At 43.9% G+C, this 19937-nt stretch overlaps 1 protein-coding gene and 1 non-coding gene across 4 annotated transcripts in view; one reads left to right on the top strand and one right to left on the bottom strand.

The window, feature by feature from the left end:
• FOXP1 (forkhead box P1) overlaps positions 1-19937 on the top strand; it is a 585986-nt gene that overhangs the window by 120349 nt on the left and 445700 nt on the right. The window lies entirely within an intron of this gene.
• TRNAS-UGA lies at positions 15888-15960 on the bottom strand. The gene has a single exon. It is a non-coding gene; the product is annotated as a tRNA-Ser (tRNA).

Below are 19937 nucleotides of genomic sequence, written 5' to 3'. Positions count from 1 at the left end.
TGAACATCTAAACAGAGTAACCGGATTCCAATGGCACGACCGACATCAGTTTACACATTCTTTCTCTGCCCCTCACCCTTTCGACCAAAATGGTAAATAATTTCGTTTGCAGGCAAATATCATGGCCATTTTTTACCCTGGCAGCTCTTATTTTAATGAGAAATTTGCTTTATCCAGTAGTACATTAGCAAAGTGTGTCCTGATTTTATGTAGCAGGTGTTTACGGATAATCCTGGAGGGTCTCCATCCTGATGACTTCCTCTCTCCAGTGGTGAGCTTGTAAGGCGGACACTGTTATAGGAGGTCCCCTTAGTTCTCAGATCGTCCCGGTGCCTCGCTCTGTCTAAAGGGAGCGTCAGTGATTTCAGAGAGAGGTGAGAGCTTGTTTTCACTATCTTCTCCGCGAGAGTACCAAGCTCTGCCCAGCTCCCCTGGGTAGAATTACTTTGACATCATGATGCCACAGACCTGTGGTCACTAATTTTGACTGATGTCATAACCTTGCAGCACCAGCGACGTGGCTCTTGCATCGCGTGTGGTGGCCGAGAATCCTTGTTTCTGTGTCATTTGTCAACTGGCGTTTTTAGATTTGACGTTGGTTTGACTTCTTACACGGGATGAGAATAAGATCATCAACCCACTTCATTCTAAGATGAAACAAAAGCCATTGTGACTGAAATAGAGAGTTCGGGGTGACTCACTCCACCATCAAATATGCTTTGTACACAGAGTTCCAAAGAGATTTCTAACTTTTAGGCACCATTTTATGGTTGCGAGCCCTGATTAAACTCGAGGGGACAAAATAGAAGTAACACCTCCCTCCTCCCCACAAAACAGCCTCCAAGTGTTTGGGTTTAAAGTTGCAAATTCCTAGATGATGCTATCTTGTGCATCTCTTTGTTGTAGTTGTACCAGCTGTTTCCCCCCCTTTCAGCTTGTCAGAGCTACTCGCAACAGTCTAAGGCAGCACCACCAGATGATTGTATGAAGGGAATTTGATTTAATTCTCCATATCGTGCTTTTAACTAGAGACGGCGTAAAATCAAATTTGGCTAAGCTTACAAGGGTGTCGTTTAGAATGATGGATTCTCCCAACCACCAGTGTACAGTGTAAAACTTTTATTTTACCCTTTCTTTGTTTTAGGTTAAACACAACTCTTGGAATGACTGTATCGCTGACAATATCTATTTCAAACAGACTAGCCATGCCCTCTGCTGTAACTGAAACTTCCAAAAATGAGATATACTTCAACTTTTAAAATTTTATTTATGACCTTAAAACCCTCACTTTTCTAGACTAGGTAAATGGCTTGCTAATATCAAGAATATTGGACCTGATTTATTATTTTAGGAACCACTAGCATGTTACCTCACTTCTTAAGTTCTAATGGCCAAGAATGCTGTAAAAAACTGAAGCAAATCAGCTTTCCTTTTTTGTGAAAATTGAAATCAGCTTAACTCACAGATTAGTTATCCGATTTCTCTGAAATCATGTTATGTTTCAGTGTATATGTGTTTGCCTTTCTTAAAAACATTGGAAAGCAAATGTTTCATTTAAGAAGTGCTTTAATTCAGGGGCTAAAATAATTTCATTTTGAATGGGATACTTACTTGCAATGATGAGATTAAAAAAATCTGCATCTATTATGTGAGGGACAAAAATGAAGAGGGAGATTGTCTGTTGGCATTCTGTTTGTGACAATTACAAAAAATCTTTATTAATTGGCAATAGAAGTAGGCTCTGTTAGGGAAGAAATAGAGAGATCCCTTCATACGCTCCCCTGTAGGGGTAATTTTTATACCTTGTCTAGTATTTAAATACCTCTTAACTGCTAGGTGTCCATCTGTAGCCCCTTCCTGGGTCTCTAAACTAGTGTATGAAGCATGACCTTGTAACTTGCTTTGTTTATACATCTGTCGGGACAATATGTTATCTTCCCTTAAAAATGCAAATGTGCTCCCTGCAATACAGAGCTCTTTAGTCAACAAATAAATTGAGGTAAAGACTTTACCTAATACCCATTTAATTTAAATTCATTTTATAAACATAAAGACGCCTTTTAAGAGAAGCTTTAATTCCTACTAGCACCTTGATTTGTGGTTGCCATGGAGAATCAAATCTGTCATTTGACAAGAAAAGTCACCCATTTATGACAGCACTTTATCTTGTCTCTCCAGGGGAAGAAAATGTCAAAAGTGAGAGCAGAAAAAAATAAAGCCTTGAAACACCAGAATTTCTTGATTTCATTTTTATTATTCAGCTATCATATCCTTTCTGATAATAGCAACTTGGTGAAAATAAATAATGTTCCTACAGTAAAATCAAATATTTCCTATTGGAATGGACAAGGTTCTTTGTGACTGTCAGTGCTGTGAAGTCTGGCAAGAAATAGTGTTATTAGATAAACCTGCGGTGCCCAAATCCCATTTTCTTTTCATTATAGTGTCAAAATAATTATACCTGTGTAATTTGGGTAAGAAATTGCAGAATAAGTAAAATGGTCCATTGCAAGAGATTGCTGCTTTACGCTTGTGTTCCTTACAGGGTGGGGCTTCTACCAGCTAAAGGAACAAATGCTGGGGGTAAAGTATTTTCATTTGAATAAAGATGTAGAATAGGTCTTCCATATTATATGCTAAATGGATAGGTAAATGCTGTATTCTGTTACTTTGCCCACATACCTATTTTGCAAATCCGAGTTAAAAAGGCAGAATATCTCAGCTAGTCATGAACTGGGATATTATATTTTCCCACAGACTTAAAAAAAATATTTCATCCCATCTGATGCTTGTTTGCGTTTTTGAAAATGGTGTGGCACTCTAGGAGATTGAAAAAATTTGCAGTTCTGATCCAGATCTGATCCAGTGATTCTTTATAGTTTGCATGTGTCCATGTAACGTATATATAAGTACTATGTATTTGAACACAAATACGCTGGAAGGATGTTTGCCTGCCTGCCACATTCATGGTTAAAAATCTGACTCTTTTTTGAGATCTGCATTAAACAAAAATGTTGGCGTTCTGCTCCGAAAAGCACATGAAAATAATCCGGGCTGCATCTTTCTTGAGGGGCACTGTTTTTGATTGCTGGAGTATTATACAGCTTGATGTGGTTCAGAAGTGAAGTAATCTCGTATCGATGAGATAGCATTGTAATAGCAAGCCCTTTAGTGAAGGTTTAGTGTAAATATCTGACTGGCGGGGGAGCTGGTTTCTGGAACAGTTGTGCTTCTAAGAGATTACGAAAATGGAGAAAAGAAGGGGTTGAACTCTCGTTTTCCTGAAATTGGCACGCGCTGCTGGAGTGGTAGCCAATGCTGGTTGGGATCTGCTGTGTGGAAGCCTGCAGCCCCAGAGTTCCCGTCCTGTGTGCCCCAGCCAGGGATATGAAGCTGGGCGTGTGCTGCTAAAAAGAATAGAGTGGGGAGAAGGAATGGCTATGGCTCGTGGCAAATAAACCTGCCCATAAATATCAATAAAAACATATTTCACAGGCATAGCTTTTGATTGCCTGGATTGTGCATGTTGGACAAACTGCGTATTTTTACGCAGTGGTTGAGCCATTTCCCCTACTCCTTGTGTGCCTGGGAGTTCTCAATTGCCTAAATGTGAGACATCATGCAGTACGCTTTAAAGGGATAGGCACTAAATACGAATCTGCAAATGCCCTGTAATTCTGAATTAATGCTGCCTTGTTATTTAACGCTCAGGACTCTGTTTGGCCCTCTACTTTGATGAAATTGTCACTTGAATTTCATGGAGGTAGAAATAGAGATGTGGATTGTCCCCCCATCAGGACTCAGATTGCTTTTGTGATTACTGAGGATATTTGATGTGTGTACCTGGCAGAATGTGTTCACACCAGTTGATAATAAAATTGCGATGCGGCACAGTAATTGTAATTTACATAGGTATCCTAGGATTGTGTGTACAGCAGTGCTGTGGATTTGCTCGAATCCAGTGTGTGTAAATACATTAGGCAGGCTTTGGGGGCTTTTATTTTATTGGATTTTTAAGTTTTAAAATTGTATTTTAATTTTTGTTTACATAACTTTCTATGACTTCTGATTTCTATGAATTTGTGAATTGTTTATGTGTGTGTGTATATATATATATATATATTTTTTTAAGTTTCATGGTGAGGATTAGCAAAGACATTTAAGAACATGGTAAAGATGTGTGAATGAGTAAACTCTGCCTTCATAGCCTAGCATTTTGTCAGCACTCTCAAATACCCATCTTTATATTCTAGTATGAGAATTCGTGTTTGTGTGTCCTGCTTTCTTTGAGGGGCAATGGCACATCTCTGAGATAAGTTGCCCGGGCGGTCTTTTTCATATGGGGTACTTTCCTTAGCAATAACCTGTAAACACTCTTTCTTTAAAAATAAAGCTGCTAATGCTAGTTGACACAGATTTTTTTACAGAAGAAAAAACAACCCGAAACACCCTGACTCTTTGATATCCCATGGTTTATTTTAAGAGCATTGCCCTGTAGTTAATAATAAAAATACCTAGCATAATATTTAGCACTTACTATTTTTCAGTCACTATATAATTTTGGTATCTCACAGTATCTCTGTGAAGTAGGCATTGCTGTAATCCCTACCTTCCAGAGGAGAAACTGATGTGTTAAAGAAGATACACAGTCCTGAGTCCCAAAGCTAGTTCCTGGAGGACGTGGGATTTAAACAGCCTGCTTCTGTGGTCTCCAGGGGACAAAAGAGAAGGTTGAGGGTCACGGGAACACTTAAAATAAATTTCGGTCCCTACTGTGATGCTGTCCCCTCGTATATATAAAATATCAGCTCAGTACATTGTGAACTAGCTCTCACACCTGAAAAAATAGGAGTTTTACAAGAAAAACCGGCACCTTTCGTTGAATGCAGCTTCTTTGCCTCTGCAATAATGAAAGTAACAGAAAACCTTATTTACATTTCAGAAATCGTTTCCTCAAATTTCCTGTTTTGCCAGACTTTTGCGTGTCCCCCTCTCTTTCTCTTTCTCTGTCGTGCCTGCTGCCCCCATGCTTTGCTGTAAAGCGAGACCGACTAGTTTGTCGATGTCATGAAGTTACCTGTCCACCGCGTCTCTGCTGGGGAAGGGCTGTCGCCACCCCCCAAATACTTTAATCATCAAAGCAAGGGCCACTGTAGTTCTTTCCACGGACGTTCACTCCTTTCCCTCATCTTGGCAGGGCTTTATGGCTGTGCTTTCTGGAAACCCTTTGTCCAGGTTACTTTACCTGAAAGCTTGCTATATTGTTGTATTAATGTAATCAAATTATAGTTGTTTTTAATAACTTAATTGAATGAAAAAGAACCCTTGGAGCTGAGAAGTAAAATGGTGGTGTGTATTAAACCGTTCTCTCACAGCCCTGCAGATCTGCAGTGGCAGATAAAGAAAGTGTAAGTTTGTACGTGGCTCCCACCGCATCCCCACGCTTAACTATTACTAATGGCCCTTTTCTTTTTTAGGTCACCTGCATCAGGGAAACCGAAACTGTTGGAAGTGCAACCCTTAAAAATATTTTGACTCTTCCTATGAATGAAAAACATTTGGGCTTCTTTCTCCTCCAGATTTAAAACTTGGGCCTTTAAGAGCACAGAGTGAGAGAGGGACTCAGAAGCCATGCATCTTCTTTTTCACTTTGCAGTCAGTTAATTCTTTGAAATCCCATCGCATGCAACATTTAAGAGTTTTCTTCATTCGTTTTATCCCGATTGTGGCAAACGCAGTGTTTTCTTAAACATTTAAGTGAGTTTTAATTTAGGACCTCTTTGAGAGCTAGTTTTCACGTTATCTTTAAAAGAGAAGGGTGTTTAATGACGAAAAGCTCACCTGTAACAGGTTATTTATCGCTCCTTGTTAAATCAGTTGGTTTGGTCCTAGACAAAGTGAATATTAGATTTGAGGAGGTGCTTGTGCATTCTGCAGCTGGTCTGTTTTTGTTTGAAGAGGTCTCCACACAGGGACGTACTCTCAGTTGTGTGCCTTGGTATTTCAGACGGAGGGGGGATGTGTGCTCCTGCAGACATTTCCTCATCTGCCTGTCATTTTCTATGAAGAGTGTAGCACTAAAGGCACGTGTGTTTCTGCACACACTTCCTTTAAGAAACTGACTACTTGTAAAGAGATGTGTATCATTCCTAAGAATTCCACAACAGTGCCCCTGCCCCATTCAGTCTGGGGCATATACAAAGCTATGACATGGTTTTTGAAGTTTTGGCAAATTACACGGTGGCATTAGGTTGGTGAGTTTAGCAGTGGATTGAAACCAGCCCAGAAGGGGGTGCACGTTTGAAGTTGTGCTGCAGTTCTTAAGCCATAGTGGATCCCAGGACTACAAGAGTGCTGATGATTCTGATTCAGAGGGTCTGAAATGGGACCCAGAAACCTGTATTTTTTTTAGCAAACCCCTCTGATGATTCGAATCCAGGTAGTCCGTGGACTTGAACCTGTGTTCTTGAAGTCAGGGAACCGTCCTTATCATCTCACCATTAGGAGCAGCTGCATCAAAATTCTTCCAGAGCAGTGTTGTTCCTCATCTCTTGGTGTGTGTTGGGATCAGCTATGGATTTTGTTAAAATGCAGGTTCTGATTCAGTAGGTCTGGGAGGGGGGTGCACCTGGGACCCTGCATTTTTAACAAGCTCCCAGGTGCTGGTCCATGCTGCTGGACCAGGCCACACTCAGAACCCCGTGGTTCACTGGTTTGTATTGCACAGAGGTTTGAAAAGAAAGGAAAAAATTTAAAGCAACTCTTGGGGTGCTTTTTGTCTCTGCGGTTTGCTGTTGAACCCTCATCTCTCTCTGTCTCTCTCTCTCTCTGTCTCTCTCTTTCTCTGTCTCTCTCTTTCTCTGTCTCTCTCTTTCTCTGTCTCTCTCTGTCTCTCTCTCTCTCTCTCTCTCTGCCTTGCCTCTCTCTCTCTCTCTGCCTTGCCTCTCTCTCTCTCTCTCTCTCTCTCTCTCTGCCTTGCCTCTCTCTCTCTCTCTCTCTCTGCCTTGTCTCTCTCTCTGTCTCTCTCTCTCTCTCTCTGTCTCTCTCTCTCTCTCTCTCTCTGTCTCTCTGTCTCTCTCTCTGCCTTGCCTCCTGTTTCAGTGTGTACCCACGTCTGTGGACATTAAGGAACATTTTCACAAGTGAAAATACAGATGATGCTTGTCGTATATGTGGAGGCACAAAGATTCTAAATTAGCCTCAGTGACCCCGGCTCTGCTCGCCCTGTAGGAATCCAGTTCTCTCCGCCGGATGGACGGGCAGTTAAGATTCTTTTGAGACACTTTTTCTCACCTCTTCTACCGCTGCTGTTACGTAACAAAATAGAGCCAGTGTAGTTCTAAACTCCAGGGGCACTGGAGAGGGGCATCTTGCAAAGGAGGGTAAGAGAAGTAACAGTCTAGCTCCGGATTTTCCTGCTAAAATATAAATATTTGCTTTATAAAGGCTTTGAGAGCAGAAGAGGTGGTTTGGTGGAAATACTTGAAGTCACACCAGCTCTGTTTCAGAGTTGTGGCCCCTTTCAAGTTTGGTCTGTTCGTTGTCTTAAGCACAGATGCCTGGTTCACAGTGACTTTTAGGACTTTCTTTTTCTGCATGAAAAGAGATGAGGTGTCCTTGAAGGCTTTGTATCTTCGGCTGTAGAAGGCAGAAGCTATTAGGATGTTGGTGTTTGAGCTGGGTGCATATTCCTGAACTCCCTTTCTACCTGGGCTTTCAGAAGAAGGGTGTAACTGGTGGGCTCAACTCTAAATTTCATCAGCATTTAGGGCCTGGTATTTCTTCAATGAAAATAGGATTCTAGATCCCGAAGGCGATATTGATCATCTCAGTGACCTTGGACAGGATCTCAGGGTTGGGGATGGGAGGGGTTAGATTGAAGTGAGCATTATGAGTCCATCAGCACCAGACATACTTTTCTCCTTGTGTTGGCGTCCTGTTATAACTTTCCCTTTGATTCAGCCTTTGGGGCTTCGCGGCTCACACTGTGAATCTCCTTTAGCTGTTAGGATAACCACGGTAACGGTTCTCAAAATACCCATTTGCATGTGTCATTCAACTTGAAGAATGTATCTGATAATTGATGTTTTGAGCCAATAACTCCCATGCCCGGTAGACAGTACAAAACTGGGGTTTGGGAGGCATAAGATTGGGGGAGGGACCCTGCTTTATTCTTGTCCGTGTTTAGTTGGCCAATCTTGGCATTTTTTTTTTTATGAAGCTGTGTATATCCTTATTCTTCTCCTGATTCATCTTAGGAAGTAAGGAAGTAGGCGGTATGAGAACGTTCACTGATACTGGCCCAAACATCGCTGAGTGTGATAGGATCATAGAATTTTGGCAGTAGAGGTAACGTGAGGTAGCCTGTGGCCTGAGGGTCTCAAACTCAAACTGTAATGGGGGCCACACAGGTAATTACAAAGAAGTCCGCAGGTTCAACGGGGAGAGTGGAGAGCCTGACAACACTGCCGATCTACTCCATCCAGTTGTGACCAGGACTTTGGGCCATATTGCCAGGTCTTCCGAATCTTCTCGAGATGCCAGAAAGCAGAGTGGACCCTTATAAGTCCTTTGGAGATGTGTTCATCTTACCCATGAGGGAAAGGGGAAGGGAGAGAAAGCCAGTGTGTGGAATTCATTTCCATCTTCTGGGAACACCAGCTGATTTTCTCAGCGATTGAAAAGCTGTCAGACAATAACATCCCACTGCAGTTGACATGGGAGGGAGGCAGGCGCTCCTGCTCTGTGACCGTCAGAGAATGACAGGTCTTGACCGAAGCAGTGTCCACATTCAAAAATGTGTGCCTGACCCCTCGCAGTTGAGCCCTCTCCGATATGAAAATGTAACAGGAGGCTGCTTGGGGTCAGTAAGCCTGAACCTCATCATTTATCCCAGGGAGAATAAAATTATGTCTAGCAACTCATCCACTATCGTGCCAACTGTGAATTTTCCCTCTCTTGCGTTGCTGGTTCTTTGGATCTGCCCGTGTTATTAAAGAATAAGGTATCATTGCACGGGAGTCACCTGGTTTTCCAAGCTGTTTACCATTAAACAAAGCTGCCACAGAATAAATACCTTTGCGTTTGCCCCCTTGGCTTGGGGGTTAAGTCGGTACTTGAACTCCTGAGTATTTAGTCTTGACACTAATTTCTGTAGTGTGTAAGGCACGTCGGTATACGAGAGCTTTTCATGTTCCCTTTAGAGTTCCCCCTTGATGACATTATTTCAAAAGGTACAGGGTGGTAGGTATTAGAAATGGATATCAGTCCGCCTTGTGGAGGCTCCAAGGGTGTTTAATTTTAGAGACCTAGCGGGTAACATGTTTGCAATTGCACACATATCTTTACCCTATGGGCACCGAGTTTTGCCACAGAGACGTGTGTGACCACCTACACAGGAGATGCACGCCTTCATAAATGAGAGCGGTATAATTCTTTTTTCTTGGAAAGCTGCACCCCAGAAACCTATTGTTTTACCTGTGAAATTACCAACCTGAAGGTAGCCTGGAATTAGCACTTACATTTTTATTTGGGGTTTTGGCAATTCTTCTAGCTGGACCACTTTTTTTTTTTTTTTTTTTCCTCTCCCTTTGGCAACGCTGGGTCATTTAACACCTACACACATGAGAGACCCAGTTTTGTGTTCCTTTATGGTTCCAGCGTGTTTTCTTTTTTTTTTTTTTTGGTTTGTTTTTAACATAAAGACTGGCTCCTTGATGTATTTGTCCCAGTGGCAGAAAGACGGTGCACCCCTAATGCCTTCCTGGCTCTGCCTTCCACTTTTCCTGAGCATTTCCAAACTACTGGTGTTTTAATTACTGTATTGTTCATCCGGTTCAATTGTATTTAATTGGCTTTGTGTTTCGTCTTTCTGTTTCGATGAAAGGATTATTGGCGGTTTGGAAAAAAAAAAAAAAAGCCCATTTAAGTGAAGCTCCATCGTTTAAGACACATATAAAAATTCTTTAAGATGCCTTTTATTTGGGATCTCTTTATCTTCCTTCACAAGCTTTCTGAGAATAAGTAGTGCATGTTGAGGTTTATCTTTGCTTTTATGTGCTCCAGCCACATGCTTAACATTGAGCACATTTGAGTCGCATTTCACCAGCTTTCACAATCCTTTTATAAAGGGACTGATCTGTTAACATCACCCTCTTTAGATCCAGCAGACCGGATGTCCTTCCATACAAAGAAGGGCTCCCCGTCTTTCTGGCTGGCCAGTGAGTGAATGATTTCAGGCCTGGTGGGCAGTACTCGTGTCCATGCGTCACACAGCCCAACCACAGCAGTAGGCAGCTGCATGTGATTTTGAACTCCACTCATTGAACTGTAATAAAACAATATAAGCACTGCTTGGGGGGAAGATTGGATGCAGTTATCCTTACACAAGGCTCGGGCATATGAAAGCAGTGCTGGCTGACAAGAGGATTTTAAGATTTGATTTTGATTGAATTGCAGAATTGAACAGGCCAGGAATGTCAGTGGAAGGCTAAACGCCTGTAGTGCCGTAAAGTTTTATTCATGTGAGGCTTTCCAATATCAAGTAGATGGATTATTGGAAAAGGTGTCAAGGGACATGAAATGGAAGAGCCCCAAACATAAAATGTAGGCAGGAGGGAAAAATTACTTCTTGCTTAGTATATAATTAGGTCTCAAAAAAAGAGAGAATATTCCATAAAATTGTTTATTCTTCCCTCTCTTCAAAGAAGAAAAATATGACCCTCTCGTTATATCACTTATTATTCTTTCAAGTGAAATTGAATTTAGTACCTAAGACAGGACCTTCTCTTATGTCATTCTTTTTTTTTTCCTTCCAGTTTTATTGAGATATAATTGACACACAGCACTGTGTAAGTTTAAGGTGTACAGGAGAACGATTTGACTTACATACATCATGAAATGATTACCGCAGTAAGTTTAGTGGGCATTCATCATCCCACGTAGATATAAAATTAAAGAAATAGGAAAAAAAAATTTTTCCCCTGTGATGAGAAACCAACGATTTGAAAAATATCAGGATGGTGGTTGCCTACCATGGAAAAATGGCAGGGGAGAATTTTGTTGTGTGATGGAAATGTTCTGCCTCAATAAGGGTGTCAGTTACACTGGTGTATGCGTTTGTCAAAATCCTTTGATCTCTAACACATAAGATATGTATGTAAACTTTATGTAAACTACACCTCCATAAAAGTTAACACACTGCTAGCCAGAAATCTATATATGTGGACATGTAAAATTCATAATGAAATACAGATTATTTGGAATTGACAGTGAAAGCACTCCTTATCAGAACTTAAGAGAAGTAGTCTCATGCCATTCTTTTTTGATTTTGTTCCAAAGTAACGTAGGGTGATAGGGTTTGTTGAAAAGAGAGGGGAGGGTGAATCAAGAATATCACTGTGCACTAGACACCACGAACTCTTCTTTTCAGAAATAAGAGAGAGGCACGTGTTCACACATCCTAACACACTGGCTTATTTCATTGCTCGGCAGTGTGTACAGAATCGTGCACGCATTTGCCTTGGGCAGCTGATACGACCATTTGTGTGGGGTTGGAGAGTGGCGGTCACTGGCAACGAGCGGGTGACGTTACACAGAAGGTTGGGTGGGGAGGGCCATGTTCATTGCATTTGCTGTCCTGGTTCTTTATCCACGTGCACCGTTCCTATTCAGATCATTAGTGAAGCACGTCTAAAAATTGCCAGGGGGCAGGTAAAGAAATGCCTGTAATTTTTCAGTTTTGAATCTATTTGTTTGGTGTTGCTAACCAAAGTAGTTTCGGTTAAATAATTGAAGTTAGGAATATATACACTTTGACTCTAGCATGCAGGTGTGATTTTTCTTTGTCCTCCTCCTACCCCTTATTCTAATGTATTATGTATTTAGAAACATGTTTATTTGTAAATGAGGCTTTGTGAGGGTGAAACGGAAAACCAGAAAGGAAATTTCAAACCCTTAGGGCCTTACGTTTTTCAAGCCCCCTTTTCCTTTAATGCTTAATTCGAAAGAAAGGGCTTGCCTTGAGGTTGTCGTTACCTCCCTGAGATTTGTAAAACTTTTATTTATCCCATGTTCCATAGATTTGTGTTAGAATGTATTGAGTTATACTTTATTATTATTTAGTTTTTCTAAAAATAAACTCCATAAATATTTATCTAATCAGACAATGATTCATTTACAAGCAGCCCTTGGAAAAAAAGGAGTCCTCTCTCGGAGTGGTCAGAGTGCATGATCCCTAAGTGGCCCCTTTTAATTTGACGTTGCACCCCCCTCCTCCTTTAGGGTTGAGGCAAAATTGATATCTGAGAATGGAATTTTCTGCTGTTGATGGAATTAATCCTAATTTGCGTGAGACAGGAGGGGAAAAAGGTGGTTTGGGGTAGATGAAAGGAAGTACTCACAAAGTTGCAAAGAGCTGCCTTTGAACTTGGTAAGATTCAAGGAAATTGGGCCTTGCCTGGGCTGCTCCCAGCCCTGTAGTTCTGATCTTTAAGAGAGGGATGAGTTACAGTGTTACCCGTCAAGTTTACATTGTGGTTCCTCCTTGGGAGTTACTGCCACACACATAAATGCATGAAAATTGCATTTCATTCCCATGTCCCTTTAACACTGCATTAAGGTCAAATAAACTAGGTACTTATGGTGCAGCATTTAAGGAGGTGCTGACCTTGAACTTGCAGGACTCTGAGAGTGAGTGCCTCCTTACATTTTGCATTTGAGGTCCCTTGCTTGCTTCCCTGAGTTCTGGGCCCTGCTTTAACACTTTTGGAAGGCTGTGTTTGGGTTGCATTTTTTGCAATAGAAAAAAAATCCTTGATCTAAGTGAAGCTGTTTGCTATTTCTGTAACCTCCCCTATTTTTCTTACCGAAATTAACAAAATGACAGTAAGTGTGATTATACAGTATTGTTTGATTCCTGCTTCCATGCAGCGTCCCTGAATTGGCAGGCATGCTGCATCTGAACTAAGATGCAATTTTGCATCAGGTCTGGTCATAACATGTATTTTTTTCTTTGATCCCACTGGAGCTAGGGTTTGACATTCGCGAGCAGACTTATACACGCCACACACCTTATTAAGTGGTACAGTTGCAAGTATCCTCTGTTAAGAAGACATGTGCAGGCATTACCAGGCTGAAGTTTGCTAAGCAGGTTTCCAAAGGATTAATACTTGGCAATTATTTGGCTCTGAAATTGTGGAAGTGGTAATTTGGTGTTCAAAGCAGAGAAGTTAACTCGGGACATAAAAGCAGTTGACATGAACGATCTTTGTTTCTGGCGCTATGACTACTTCCACCTACTAGTCACGGGGATCTCAGGAAGGACTCCCCTTGAATTCCTCCCATTTCATCCACAGGAAAACCTAGTTTGGCAGGTGCCATCATTACCTACTGGTTGACAGATGAGGGAATCACCACTTGGAGAAATGAAATCATCTGCCCAAGTTCACAGCTCAGGAACAACAGAGCCTCACCCTTGAACTCTTAATACCAGTGCTCTTCACCACCACATAACCCTTCCGTTTATTGTCCAGGGATGTTATTACAGGTACCGTCTGCCCTTTGGAAGAGGTGCCAGAATTTCCTTCCTATGTATTGCTTATCCTTACAAGTCAAGAGCCTTCGTTTGCAGGACTGTTGAGGCATTCAGTGGCCACACTAAGTTTTTGCGGACTTACTGGAGCAAGATTTTGTACATTTCTTTGTGGAAGCCATTCACAGAGGAGCATGTAAGCGGAAGAAAAGCAGTGGGAATCCTTAAGTCTCGACAGGGGAGAAGGCCCTCCTGATAGAGCAGGAAGTAACTGTCAGTCACTAAGATTGAAGTCTTAGAAAGATTCTGCACTGGGGTTCCCCCCCACCCCGCCAGCCTGGCAGCATTCGCCTTCCTGAGCAAGGAAGCGTTCTTTGGATCCCTGAACCCATGGCGGGTTCCATGAGGTCTGGCACTGTCTGATGTGTGGTGTGTATGAATGAAACCTCTCTGCGAAAAGCTGAAATCGGTTGGAGAAAACTGGAAGAATGAGTCATTTCAGGTTCTTCTCTCAGAACATGTCTATGCTTGTTTCTGGCTGTTTCCAAAGCGCTGAAGTTTCTCTGTGATCCTGAGTAGGACAAAAGGGAGAGAAATGGATATCCACCTTCCCCCCATTCTGGTGAGTATGCAAGTTTAAGAGAAACGTGTTAAAAACGCTAGATTCTTTTTGAAGGAGCCTGTCTACATCGGTTATAAACTGCGTCTTCACAGGTAAAGCACTTGGAGCATGGCTGGCCTTCCTCTTAATAACCTTGCTGTTGGCATGAGGCCTTGTCCACACTTTTCTTTGGTAGTTCTTCTCAGTTCCCAGGTGGTAACTGGAACACAGGCCTTGATGGTTTCAGCTCTCCGCAAATGAAATGTAAAACAGACGATGGAGCAAAGTGGCATTCTGGCACCGTGGAACCAGGCCTCTCACCAATTTACTTTCAGCTGCAGTGATCCCCATTTGGATCTGGCTCTAACCTCATGGTGTCTGCTTGCTAGTCACTGCCCAGGTACCGCCCTGCCTTAGTTTGTTCATCTGCTAAATGGGCATTCCTCTCTGTGAGCTCTTAGAGGAACACCGTTGAACTCACTCGGTGATATTTGCAGCTGAGGGCCTGGTCATACGGTAGCTAAATATAAACAACAGTCATGACTGATGTGTGTAGATGTACGTGTAGACAGAGGTGTTCAGGCCACAGATGGGTTTTGATTGACTTGTATGGTGTTCTACCTAAAATATTTGAATTTATCACTTAGGTTTGCTGAGATTTCCTATGCAGGACCCAGATTTCTGGTTACTTTTCACAAATCAAAAAGATGTTAGGGACACTAGCCTTTCTCCCAGGCTGGGGCCAAGGTGCTGGTTTAGATGGGGCTTGTCGAGCTGTCTGGTTAGGGATGCTTTCCCTCATTCCCTGGTGTTTGATTCCCTGTCTCCTTCATTCGTTGAAGCAATTGCCTGGCCCCTGTGGGCATTTGCGTTGGCAGCCCTGATATAGTGCATCCTGAAGCGTGTGGACCGGTACACGCGAGTGTGGACATCATCGGGATTCACAGTCATTCCCGCTGAGGCATGTGCAGCGAGGTTTCTGGAAAGTGCCAGGTTTTTTTTTTTTTTTTTAATCCCTTAAGTGATTTAAACTTTCTGGAAGCTGTGCATCCCATGTAAACAATGGGACCCGTAGAAAAACATACTCATTGGAGAATTACGAGGCATATAATTTTGTCTTTAAATTCTTACAAGCGAATTGTAAGAACATGACCTCATAGAAACCTCTGAGACATTACAGCGTTTTAATAACACTTTTCTGCTCCATGGGCTGCCTCATTTTTACTTTTATTAATGTAATTTCGTTTCCTATGTGTGGTAGCGGGCGCCTGTCTCCAGCTCCACCCTTGTGCGCCTCGGGGAAGCCGCCTGGTGCCCTCCCTCCTTGGGGCAGAAGCTCCAGGGCCACGTCCCTGGAAGAGTTTATGAGCTTTCACCCTCTCCTTCATTCCTGTACAGGCTTTCCCCTGCTCATTACCCTCCCGGCTTTCCCTCAGACTGCCAGCAGCACATTATATTAACGCTCCCCCACCCCATCTGCAGCCAGAGCCGTTACCACCACTGTGCCTGCGCCTGTGACTACAAAACCCCCAATCATGGGGTGCCCCTGCGTGGCAGCAGCTCAGGGAAGCCAGTCCCCGCAGCCCCCATGTCCCCATGGGGCCCAGGCTTCTCGGAGAAGGGCAAGAGCTGCCCTCTGCTTCTGTCCCCGTGGCAACCGGGTTGTCCACATTGAATACCTGAATCCATCCATCCATCTGCCAGTTCTTTTTTTTTTTTTTTTTCGGCCGCACGCCACGGCTCATGGGATTTTAGTTCCCTGACCAGGGATTGAACCTAGGACCTCGGCAGTCAGAGCGTGGAGTCCTAACCACTGGACCACCAGGGAATTTCCCCATCCGCCAGTTCTTTTCAATAGATATTGCTTGACTGAGTGCCTCTGATGTACCAGGCACTGGTGTTTTCAACACTCTGTGAAAACATGAGGTGCTGATGAGACATTAGAACCATAGGGAATGGGACAAAGACAGGCCATTATAAAAGGAGGAACTGACTTTGTGTGTTGAATATCATGGAGTTCAAACAAACTTAGACTCTTAGGACTTCCCTGGTGGCGCAGTGGTTAAGAATCCACCTGCCAATGCAGGGGACATGGGTTCGAGCCCTGGTCTGGGAAGATCCCACAGGCCACGGAGCAGCTAAGCCCGTGCGCCACAACTACTGAAACCTGCGTGCCTAGAGCCCGTGCTCCACAACAAGAGAAGCCACCACTGTGAGAAGCCTGTGCACCACAACGAAGAGGAGCCCCGCTCACCACAACTAGAGAAAACCTGCACATAGCAACGAAGACCCGACACAGTCAAAAATAAAAAAAACAAAAGAAAAACAAACAAAAAACAAACTTAGAATCTTAGAACTTCTTGAGAAGCTCTCTGGATGGAGCTCATTTTTCTTTTTCAGAAACTTCAGGAGGCAGTTTATTACATGGGTAAGATGTTGTCCTCTGTGTCAACCCTGTTCTGGTTCCAAGCAAGACACCGGGGGCTGTCATTTACGTTGCCAATGGTGTGCATGACCCCTCTTAAGTTGGGCAGTGCACACCCTTCCCAGCCGTCCATGGCGGCCTCGATTCAGACAGACCTGCATTTGAGTCTTGCTTTTACCGTTTATTTGTGAGCCAGCACATGTTTCTTTAGCTCTCCCAAATTTGGTTTCTTCGTCTGCAAAGTGGGGTGGCGTTATGGTACCTGCCTCACAGGTGCCATAGTGAAGACGGGGGTGGGGGGGAGGAGGCATGTTAAAGCCCCCAAGTACCTGCCACGTGGTCTGTAGTGAAGAAATAGTCACTGCTGTTAATGGAATGAATGATCGCCTTTCCCACATCGTCCGCCCTTCCCCAGCCGCGTGGTGCACTTTGAAAGGGACATCCTTCACATTCGTTTTCCAGAAAATTGAGGTCACCGACTTGTTTCCTTCTTGATCCCTCCACCCTGCAGTCCCCAGGCCATCTCCCCCTCTGCCGTGCCTCGGGCTAAGCTACAGCAGGGGCGTGTACAGAGCTTCCCTGGCGAACGTCCGTCCGCTGCCTTTATGTCTGCAGCTCGCCTGTGATTTTGGCTGCTTATCTAATCCAGGGAAGGAGCCGCCACTCCTCAGCCTTGGGCAGGCCGGTTGCGGGCTGGCCCGTAATAATACAATTATGAAGGTTAACAGGAAAAAGTGGGGTCCAGGAGCAATTCCAGGCAGCTGGCAGCCCTGCTGAATTGGAAGCGCCCCACCAATGAAAACTGCAGCGAGAAGCAAATTAAACCTCCTATCTGCCATCTCACGCTCTTCTCTCCCCTTTCCTGTTTGGACTTGAAAGGCGATTGGAGCCAGGGCCCTGACAGTTGACGGAAGTGCTGCAAGGGGGGAGTATTTATTTACAGTGAGTCGTGGCGATGCTTGTTCAGGATGCGGTTTCTTGCAGGAAGTTCTGTCCCCACCCCCGAGTTTGATCATTTCTCCAAAAAAAAAAAAAAAAAAAAGAAAGAAAAGAAAAGAAAAAAATCCTTGATTGTTTGAGGCCTCCACGCTGACATGGAGCAACACGGGGTAACCTGTCTGTACTTGGAGGATTTGCTGAGTGCACCCTTGGAGGAGGGCCACCAGCGGGCCCCGCTTCCCCCAGATGTGTTCAGGTGCAGCAGGAATCATTGGGCATTTAAAATAGGGAAGTAGGCCGTGTCCACGTGCTGTAAGCTGTGGTTGGCGCGAGCCATTCCGTTCGTTAACAGAAACCAGTGCCAACCGAGGATGTTGTACTGGGTGTTTCAGAGAGAAATCACTTTGAGGCAAATTCAGAGGTGACAGTGCTTAGGAAGCAAGTATCTGAGTTATAAACCAATCGGCCTGGGGCCGCTGAAGCCCCTCTGAAGCTGAGTGCCGAACTCTGGGTCCCAAGTTTGGGGTGCCTCCTGCCTCTGGGAGTCTTGTAGAATGATGGGAGAGAAGGGAGAAAAGGGAAACAGGGTTCCATCGGAGAGTTTATTTTGGTATTTTCTAAAGTCCTCAGAAGACCCTGTAGTACTATAGAATTTTCTCATAAACCCACAAATATTCTTCATTTCTTATTTAAAAATATACAGAAGGTGAGGAGACGTTACCAAAGGATATGAAATGGAAATTAAATCTCCCTCCCCCAGGGTCTCAGCTCCCTTCTTAACTCTTCCAAGTCCTGAGGGACCAGCACCATGGGGCCCGACCAGAGATCTGCAGAGTCTGAAAGGACCATGCAGCACGGAAATCTGTGTTTCAACAAGTCCTCCATTTGGTTCTGATGGTCACTAATGTTTGAGACCGCACCCTTAAGACTGTGGCTTTCAGACTTCACTGTGGTCAGGATCTGCTGGAGGGCTTGTTCACACTACAGATGCTCAACCCCAATGCCCAGAGACTCCAATTCAGTAGGTTGCTGGTGGGGCCGGAGACTCTGCATTCTTCATTTTTCAAGGAGAGGGGGCAGGCATCCCTTCCCACCATTCCCCTCCCCGCAGTGGTTCTGGATCTTTGATAAACGCTGACTTTGGGAGTGGCCCTGATCCTTTTAGAAAACAACCACAAAAGTCTCAGAATGGAGGAAGCAGCTCTTCTTTGTTGAGGCCACGGCTAATTGAATACATCACGATACGGACAATAATGAGGACCTTGGCACCCAGGTAAGTTCCCCCAGCTGTCCCAGATGCCCAGCTCATTGCAAGAGACTTCTGCGACCAATTTCTGCAACTAAGGAACTCATCCCTGTTTTGGAGAAACTCTTGTCAGTCTGCCAAAATTATTTGGACCGTGTCAAGATTCAGACGAAGTTGCAAATGTCCTCCTATAGGTGTCTCCCCCAGTGTTTTACCTGATCTCTTCATAGATTATTTTTTGGCTTCTGAAGGTCTTTAACCCTCTTTGAAAGGCGCTAGTGGTTGGGTATGATTTTAAGCTGATGGACTTTATTTGCAGAGTATGGCAGATACAGGTGACAGGCTTCATTTCCCACCCCTTCGAGGGTCTGTCGTAATAGACAAAGTGGTTCCAAAGGTGTATGCAGTCCTTGTGTCAAGGAGCTTACAGTCTGGGTGGCTGGTGGTTCATACAGAGAAAGTATGTGTAGACCAGAAGGGTGGTACTCTGTGGATCTGGTGCAAAAGGAATGACAGACTGTGCGTCCTGTGGCGCATACAGGAGAGCTTCATGGAAGTGGCACACACCGTGCTTGAGCAGGGTTTGGAAGGATGAATAGGAGTTCCCCAGATGACTCAAGAGGAAGAATATCATTATAGGCAGAAGCAGTAGCTGGAGTTGTATCCTGCTCTGCCTCCTGAGATGTTTCATGTTTGGGAATCCTTCAGCGTTGTTCAGGAGTGACTTCTGAGTTGGAGGATTCCTGGGGTAGATGGCAGTTGGAACTTAGCTGAGGCCCTCTTGATGCAAATAATATTGGGCAGTACGGAAGAATTTTATCATATGCAAAGGGCAGTCACCTTTATAAAATACAGAGAACAATTTTTTTGCCCTGCAGTTTCCCCACTGAATCCCAAAGTTCTTCCATAGTCTGGGTGGGGTTGACAGGCTGCCAAGATGCTTGGGGGACTCGGGCGGGAAAGGGAGTTGGCTGGTTTCACGGTTCTCTGTGCCAGCCTTCTCCACAGCGTGTCTTGTTGAGCATTCGTCCGTTGACATGCTTCTCACTGAGTCTGAGAACGTGAGGATTCAGGCAGGAAAAGTGAGAACACCCCTCCAGAGGTCTGCAGAGCTTATTTAAAAATCCTCTAGGGACCCTGACTTCGGACACACTCCTAACCTTTGCCAATGTGTTTTCCCCAGTAAAGCTGGGGT

This window comes from Balaenoptera musculus, chromosome 11 (genome assembly GCF_009873245.2).
Source record: "Balaenoptera musculus isolate JJ_BM4_2016_0621 chromosome 11, mBalMus1.pri.v3, whole genome shotgun sequence".
NCBI classification, from domain to species: domain Eukaryota; kingdom Metazoa; phylum Chordata; class Mammalia; order Artiodactyla; family Balaenopteridae; genus Balaenoptera; species Balaenoptera musculus.
The sequence above is the reverse complement of the archived record's forward strand: the minus strand, read 5'-3'. Positions and strand labels throughout refer to the sequence as shown.